The 9,346-nt window shown below is 38.8% G+C and overlaps 1 non-coding gene across 1 annotated transcript; it reads left to right on the top strand.

Annotated features, from left to right (window-relative positions):
• The first annotated feature begins 2,369 nt into the window (after positions 1-2,369).
• On the top strand, positions 2,370-2,472 carry LOC127048544 (U6 spliceosomal RNA). Its single transcript, XR_007773723.1, has one exon. It is a non-coding gene; the product is annotated as a U6 spliceosomal RNA (small nuclear RNA).
• Positions 2,473-9,346: the final 6,874 nt, after the last annotated feature.

Below are 9,346 nucleotides of genomic sequence, written 5' to 3'. Positions count from 1 at the left end.
CTCCAATTATTCTAGTCAAGTGAAAGTCTTTTGAGAGTCCTATAGGCCATACAAAGGTCATACTGAAGGGAATTAGGGGACAGGAGGACTGTTCCATTTGTTAAAATAAGTAATTAGTTCAATACACACAAGATGAGAAGAGGGTAAAAGGGTCAAATCCAGAGTCTAGAACTTAGCCTGAGTAGCTGGGCTGGGCAACAAGTAGAAGCACAAGGAAAGGGAAGAAATAATCCCCTACTCCCTAGGTCACAGAGCTGTATTGGAGCCACCCCACAGAGGAGATGACTGCAGTCTATGTGATAGTAACCTCTGCAGGTCGTTATGAGACCCGTCCTCCTTGAGGACAAGAAGAGAAAATTCATATAACAGTGGTTCTTCCAGACCTAATCTGTCCTATCTGCTACTTGCAATCTGCCATGCAGGTTGCTTGCACAGAGAGGGACCCCATGCTGAGTGGGGAGTACAGCCTATATGCCCCCCACTGCCAACATAAAGCCCCTTAGGTGGCTGACCTCCATTGGTTCTGCTGCCAGGAAGCTCTTCGCACAGAAGAGAGGGCTGATTTTCCTCCAGGATGGGCTACGAAGACTTGTGCAACTACATTCTGTAAAATTCCCCTGCCATTGGTTTCATCCAGGAGCAAATTCTATATTTCCCAGATAATCATCTTAACAAGGAACTACCATGTGTCTCCTGGACTAATATGTGAGAATGGAGCTTTGACAACAGAATTTGAAATGTTTACTTCAGAAAATGTACATTACATCTCACAAAGGAGTGGGGAGAGGAAGACATTACAGTGAAATGATTTATACTGAAGCTTACAGCAGCTCTGGACATAAAGCAAATGATGAATTCAAGAGTACGTATGTTTTCGACAAATCACTGAAATAACTCCATGTAAAGATGTTTGAGTTGCTTTTGAAAATAATACAGTCAAGCAAAATACAACCAAATAGGACGCTACAGAGTAGGAAGAAGCTCTCAGCAACTTTTCTGCTAGCAGATAAAGACAGTCTTTCAAATGATTTACATCAAACAGAAGCAAGAGTACTGAGAACTAGAGAAATGACAACAGGCTGCTTTTCCTGTATTTGATTGCACTGCCGAGCAATGATGAACAAAAGTATATTGAACCACCAAGTTACCCTGCTGCAGCTTACTCAGTGTGCTGAAGACTCTAATTCTGAATCTGATTTTTAAAGAAATACAAGGGCTTTGAGTCAGTCCCTTAAATGTATAAACTTCTCTCTCCTCAGGATTTTTAATGAAAGAAAGTAACAAAAGTTAATGGTCTGCCAGGTGTTCACTACAGGGAGTTTATTTCACGGAAATTTGAATTTATGGGAACTTTCCTCATCACCCCCATTTTTTTCTTGTTTGTCCCATGTTGCTCTTTGTTTGGTTTCTCTGGGTTGTTGACCGGTGCCAGAACTGCCACACTGGGACCATATCAATGTTATTCATCTCTGCAGTAGTGCAGGATGTTTAACTTTCTCTTCATGCTTTTTCATTTCCTCCTCACTAAGGCACAGCCAGAAGGAGTAATAAAATGATCCAGAGACTAACTGATAATTGCTTCAGCAATTCTTGATCTGATCAAGAGAAAGTGAATCAAATTGGGAATTCTCAAGCAGAGCCAAAAGAGGAGGAAAAACAATGGAATAACAGTGTTTTAAGCTCCATGAAATAATATACTGCACCTTTTGTGGTATGAAAATAGTTAGGTCATGGATGCAAACACACATATATAGGTTGGTTGCTGTCTACTTAAAAGTGAAAAATAAACTGAAATTGGAGCCTCCTGTAGGGCTTGAGCATGAGGTAAAAAAAAATGCAGTGTGAGAAATCTGAATTTAGGAGCAGGGAAGTGCAAAGATTGGGATGGGCAAATTTGGTTGAAATAAAGCAACCCACCAATTCACCCACCAATTCACCCACCAATTTATTTTTTCAATCTCAAAATTTTCAAAATTTTCACTTTACTGCTTAAAAATTGTTTTCCATTTTCACGTAGCTCTGAGTTTTTGGATTCCATGCAGGATCTGAAATGGAAGTACTGAAATACCTGCTTCTTGCAGCCTTTCTGCCCTGAGCTGAGAAAGGACATAAATTAAAGAAAACAACCATTCTTGCAAGATTTCCAGCCCAGTTTTCCACTCTGTGGGCCTGATTATGATCAGCATAAATCAGAAGAAACTCAAAGGAGGTCTCTGATATTGTACTGGTATAAAACTGCTATAAATAAGAGAAGGATTAAGCTGAAGTTAGACTAGATCAGATAAAGTTTAGGCAGGTACTTGGAATGAAAATTTCCATCTTTTGAAATCCCCCAGTCATTACTGGTTATTTTAACTCTCTGCTCCCTGGTTCCTGCTGGGCACATATACTAAAATTGGAACGATACAGAGAAGATTAGCATGGCCCCTGCGCAAGGATGACACGCAAATTCATGAAGCATTCCATATTGGGGGTTGGACTAGATGACCTCCTGAGGTCCCTTCCAACCCTGATATTCTATGATTCTAAGAGCTCTTTACAGAACAGATGCATTTTTACATACAGGTGTGTGTATGCATATGCACACACACTCATATACATGCTCACTCTGTCTCACGTTCTCAGCTGACCTGGAAAGAGCATAAAGACAGCTTCATATGAATGGGGGGAAAGTGCACCACAGAATAAAGGTCACTAAAGGGCCATGAAAAGTTCAGGATCAGACATAAGAAAGGAGAAGACACATGCATACTCATCGCCTGAGCAGAAAGTCCCAATGTACCGAACAAAAATAACTCCTCTTGAACAGAGCAGACATTTCTAAAGGGGACAGTAAGCTTTGCTTTGTGCTGTCTAAAAGAACACCAGTTAATAGCCAGAAGAGATGTCTCTAACAGCTCTATTGTGACCTCCATTTTACAGAAGGACAACCATGAAAACTTTGCTTGGAAAGATGGCCACTCATGCACTAGAAGTAGGATGTAATACATCACAGAGGCATTTGCCTTACCCAGAAAAAATGCTCTGACATTATCTTTTCCAGTAAAGTATGCACAGAGAGAACATCAATGATATTAATTTCTTTAGACAAGGAATAGTATGATGGAAATGTCTTCAGAACACAGCCAGAGTTTAGGACAGAGTTTAAAACAGCTTCAAACATAAGGCTATGACAAGCTTTTAGGGTCTTTAACAAAAGATATTGGTTGTTTTGACGTCTGTCCAGAGTTTCAGAATAAGCAACTTCAGACTTTCAGTCCTTGGTTACAACTATGCAACTGTCAAACAGCCCTATTTAGTGGCATTCTTTCTCCCGAGCTTTGCCTGCAGGACTGAGAAAGATGGTGGTCCAAGTGTATAGGAATAAGGACCAAGAGATAGCAAGAGTCTAGCCTCATAGTTCCTGGCCAAATACACAAAGGACTCTCCCTCTGTGCTCCCTTCTGGCAGCATGGAAGTACAGTTATTGGCTAGCTAATGGTTGTGTTCTTTGCCGCAAGAAGGGTCCAGGCGCACACGTTGGAGTTAGAGTTGCTTTAAGCAGCATTAATTTTCCCTAAATATTACTAGGGAACATAAGCAGTTTCAGTAGGGCAATGTGCTGCTTAGTGTGACTGTTTCCCTGGCTACTCTTAACTACTGTTTAGATTCCCATTTTCTAGATACACAGATCTTTGTGGATTGGATACAAGCAGCCATCTGGTGGGGAGGGAAAATGCAGTATAACAACCTTTCCCCTTTCACAGCTCCACACTGTCTTTACACGCACACCTATCTTCTATCTTCTTCACTGTGACCCATGGACCATTACTAAGAAAGTAAATCACTTTGAGATCCTCCAGGACAAAAGCTCCTCTACAAATGGAAAAATGTTACATTGTTATTTTATGAACTGTTACTAAGAAAGTCATGTAAAGCCTGAATTTTTACATAAAATCATTTCACTTACTATGAACTCATCCAAAGATTTGTTAAGCATGAAAATGTGAATTACGTAAAATGCCCTGAATAGATGTGAAATTATGTTGATGAAGCAAGCTACCTTAGCAATAACCTTTCTTGTATTTCAAAGCAAGTATAATTATTCTCCAATTCGAATGCTGCTAAGAGGTATGTCTCTTAATGTGATCAAGTGCTTTCATCCCAGACAACAAACAGCTGAATAGTTAAGTACAAAGGAAATACTCATGTTAGCATTTATTTCATTCTGTCTGTAACAAGTGTGTGAGATTAATGAAATTTCAATTCAAAATGTAAACATTCCAGGTAATATCTTCAGATGGTGTAAATTAGCATTGAAGTAACTGGATCTATACCCTTTTATACCAGCTGAGGATCTGGTTCCATTTTTATATTCATGGACGGGTGGGGTTCAGTGCAGCCGGGCAAGGAGAAATTTCACTCTACTTGCAATTGCAATGTTGTAAAAGAATTAATGATACAGAGTTGATGAGTTGTTAATTTGTATTCATTTGTATCCTTCAGAAGATATGTATAATCTTTGACAGTCATTTGTTTAAGCAATCCACATAATTGTAATTTTAATATGGTTTTTCTTTTAATATGCGTTAATCCATAAAATCTGTCATTTTGACCATGACCAAGCCATGAAATTGGCCTGTGGGTTTTTTTTTCCCTAATTAATGTGAGTTTCTAAAAGAATCTGTTTTCTCTCATTTCTGGATGTCTTCTGAAGGTCTGAAAGGCACACAATCATCCTCAAAGTGGTTTTGTCCATAGTGCTGTAGACACTGGCATTTCCGATTCCAAACATCCCAGCCTCGCGATATCTATTCAGATGTTTTAGGTATCTTCAAATCTCAGAGAACATAAGTCACAATCTTCTAGATCTCTTCCATGATTTCAATTATCTTGCAATTTGTGAAGTGTTCACTCATTTTCTTAAATGAAAACACACAAATGATTTCACCTCTGCCTTTACTTACACTAATGAATTCTACAGGACATTTGAGATAACTATCAGATCTGCAGATTATTTAGAAGAGGTAAACCAGAGCATTGCATAAATTAGCATGGTTATTATTATACTGAATGAAAGTGAATTTTGTTTCAATACACAGAGCAAAACATACTTTCAGACTAAAATGACATTTTAAAATTAAGGAAAACAGAAAGAAGAAAGAACAAAAGTAAAGTCTCCCTGAGAGTAGACTGTTAAAGGAACATTGGTATTGCTGTACTGAATCAGAACAGAGGTGCATCAGGTCCCATATCCTATGTCCAATAGTGATCAGTAGCAGATACCTCAGAGGATGGAGCAAAAACCCAGCAGTGGGCAAATGTGGAGCAATCTCTTCACTACAAACACATACACATAGGACTAATCCTGATCTCTGACAGTTAGAAATTTGCTTTAGTCTAAGGTTTAATATCCCTTCCAAAATGTTTATTGTCATTGATTATGATAACTCTGGATATTCTTGATATCCATATTCAATCCCTTTTTTATTCTGGTAAGTTCTGGGCCTCAGTAACTTCCTGTAGCAATGAGGGAAAGTATTTCTCTTGTTAGTTTTGAATTTCCTGCTTTTCAGTTTCTTAGGTTTTTTGTATTTGTGTTTGCACTAGAGACTGCAGCTACTCTGAGACCCAGTGACTGCTGAACTCTGCATACTAGGGAGAATTCTTAGGAATGGGACAATACAAAAAATAAAAGGCATTATAGTTCTAATAACACAGACTTGCCAAGACTCACTAATTTGGAAGGATGTGTCCTCATATTTGGATTAGTTTTACAGCATTTATTAAAATACCTTACATTAAATTTTAAATAGTTTGCTGTGAGACATTTAAAGTTACATTTTTAACCCATTCTTTCAAATTGTAACATCTTGATAGCCCTCTGCTTGGGAGTACCTACCCATTATAGTTAAGTTGTCAGAACAGTTTCACTAATCATTCCTATTTTCACAGCTTCACGGTTCTAAAATATTCATTTCTGAGAAGAAATATTCCTTATTTGGAGTGAAATCCTGACCTCACTGAAGACAGCAGGGCCAGGATTTCACCACTTGCATCTGTGACATTTTTTTGCAATAGGTTTAAGCACAAAACCCTTCAGCCATTTTGAAGTTCAGCAAAAATGAAATAAACCTATATTTTTTGCTAACCATTCTTTTTCAGAAAGCACTATGGCAAAAAATGTCTGCAGTTAGTTCACAAGGGGGAATAAGCTCCTGCCCCAACACCACCCTTGTTATCATCATGGCCTCCTTAGATAACCACTCAGACTGTGGAGCTGCCACTTTCCCCAATGCAAGTGGGTTGGGAGGGATGAAGCTGAGCTAGTACGGCAGGAGGGTAGAAGTCTGCTACTGTTAATGGTCGATTTCTTCCCTGGGCTCCTTCTGGGCTGGCATAGCATTTAATGTGTAGTCCTACTCTGGTAAGTGATTTGATGAAAATGTCACCATGACCCTCCAGGTTTAGTAGCTAACACACTTGTTCACTTTTGAAGTAAAAAAGATGTTTTTTTTTCTAACTCCAGACCTCCATATTTAATCTAGGACCAGAAAGTCAAACCTTTTTGACCCATGCATCATCACCAGGAACAAGAATGCTGCAGGCCACATTCTGCTCTTGATTACACCTGTGCAACTCCATTGTCTTTTATGTGTTGTTATTTTTTAAATTATTACTATGCCCTCAGTTACATTCTTGTGAACCCAGTGTCTTCACTTTCTGATTTCAGTAATACTTGCACAGCTCTAATGACTTCAACAAAGCACAGAGCTGCAGAATATTCTTTAAAATAAAACCCATTAACAGAATTTTCTCAAACTTCTAAAAAGGTTTGAGGTTTCTTTATTTGGACAAAGGTCTGGATTATTCTTTCATTAATGTATCTGGCTCACTCCTCATTCACTTAGCAACTCACTGACTGAGAGCCAGATTGCTTGTCAGTATTTTATTTCAGTTAAAAATAAGACATATTATAAAGTAAAAGCTATGATGCAATATTACTGGCAGCTATGTCATCTATTTACCAGAGTCAAAATGTTTCTTTTTAATTTACTTCATGACATATGTAATTTCATAAGATGATGCTAGTTTTACTGCCATGTATCATGAGATATCCATGTGTTAGGGTACTACACAAATGATTTTTTTACATTAAGACATTGTACAGCACCATAAAACTCAGTGACAGCTGATCACAAGACCTTAGGTTCTCATAACACCTGACATGTGGCGCTTACACCAGGGGATAATCCAATTGTAAACAGTGACTCAGTGTTAACAACTACAGGAAACAAGATTAACAATTCATGATTTCAGAGTAAGCCCATTTCATTTTGTCCAGCAAAGAGAAGGATTAAGGATATATGAATCAGGTTTTTATGATTTCCCAGAGCTAAAAATGCTGGAAGAAGTTTTGACAGTTCAAATCAGGGAAGAAGAGCATACAGCCAGGCAGAGGTTGAATTGATTTGGTAGAGCTGTTATAACCTACCAGCAGTTTTGTCAATACTGGCAATAATGGCTTCTCTAGCTCTAATTTCCAAAGGCACTGTTTCCTAAAGTGAGGGGTGCACCATTCCTGGGAGAGATAAACATTAGGAACTACGTGTGGGAGTCCTAGATAAGTTGTCAATTATTCTCCGGAGCCTCAGGTTTCATTTATTTAAAACAAAACATAGGTTTTTAGCTGCTAAGGTTGTGAAAGAAAACTTCCAATCATTAAGTGAGTGTAACAATGGGCAGACATCTGCCTGAATTTGAAGAAAGCCTAAAACAATAACTCTGGGACATTAATTGCCCCCATTCATTTCTAGGAGTGGTAACTCAGATATCAGCTTTGATACTTTAGATGTCACTATTTAACTGCTCCTTAAAGGAAGGAAGTATGATTATGAAGATTTGTGCCAGTGTTTCCCAAAATGGGGGAGAGGGACATGAAGGACTAACTAGAGATACACAGAAGATGTATACTTTAAGATGCATAGACCATTAACCGCACTTGATTGGCTGTAGGAAAACATGATTGTTTTCCTTTTCCTGAAAGAGAGCTCAGCTTTCAAAAGTTTGTGAAACTCTGCCCTAGAGGTCCCCAGCCAGTGACAGAGTAGAAGTAAGCACCCTCTAAGAAGCTGGAGAGGGGACCTAACTGAAAACTGAAATGATCTCAGATCTGATCCCAGCATATGGGCAGCAGTGAGGAGAAGGAAGTAGTGGAGAGTAAAAAAATCTCATGCTCAACACCATTTCTTGTATACTCAGAAAGGCAGTAAGGGGGTCCAGGCATTCCCAGTTCCAGGACCCCATCCTTGCATACACGCAGAAGTGGGATGATGGAACCAAAGGTTTGACCAGAAAGATCCTGTGTCCAGGATTCCATCACAGTGGCATGTAGGAGTCACAAGACATGGACACAAGCAAGAAGAGGAGAAAAGGCTGGCTCCTCTCATGCTTAGGAGCCTATATGGACAGTTAGCATGGGAAGACACTGAACTGCCTACAGTGTTAGCATAGGTAACTAGAGGAAGCTGCTCTAGTCAGCAGAAAGAGGAGGTCTGGGAAGTAGGGAGAGAGTAATGGGAGAACCAAGTTAGAGAGGTTTCTGAAGGGGAACCATATGACAAATTCCAGGAAAGGTGTGACAAACCTTCCTGCCCCTGGTCAGTAGATCTGGTGAAATATAGAACAAAGAAGATTGCACTCCCTCTCCAAGAATGGCAGAATTACAGTTTTGGCGTACGCACCCCAGGAGCTACAGTATGCATTCTTCCTGAGAGCTTCAGCTACAACACACACCTTCTGCACCCACTCCAGTTAACAGGACAAAATTTTGCCCTCTATTACTGCTAGTCATTTTTGGATCTAACGTTTCTTTTTAACACTGATGAAAAGAAACTATAAAACAAAGGACTGAAATCCAGCAAATAGAATCAACTAACCTCCACGGTTTCAGTTAAAACATTGTATGTCATGTGTAGTGCACATCTGGACTCCAGAGGGAAATGGATAATCAGAAGAATATCTTTCAATGTCTATTCTCTGCAAAGATTTACTGAGTAGTCTCTAATGTACACTGACAGTTCCTGCATAAAAATCACACAAATGTAAAGATCAGTATATCAGGTTACAAATAATAATAATACTATTTAAAAATCTTCTTTGGAGTCAGCTAAAATAAATGAGAAAAGATAGTTTTATAATCAATATATTTCAGTGTTTGTTCTAAATTGTTCATTTGTGAAGGTCAATGTAGTAAAAGAAAAGAGTTTTTTTAAGATTATAAAGATACAAGAAATGTGTCCAGTAATTGATAGGAGTTTGTAAACCGACCCAGTTATGGAATCAGCTAATTTCCATAGTTCAGGTA

Source organism: Gopherus flavomarginatus, chromosome 3 (assembly GCF_025201925.1).
Source record: "Gopherus flavomarginatus isolate rGopFla2 chromosome 3, rGopFla2.mat.asm, whole genome shotgun sequence".
Classification (NCBI taxonomy): domain Eukaryota; kingdom Metazoa; phylum Chordata; order Testudines; family Testudinidae; genus Gopherus; species Gopherus flavomarginatus.
Note: the sequence above shows the minus strand (reverse complement) of the source record. Positions and strands in the feature narration are given on the sequence as shown.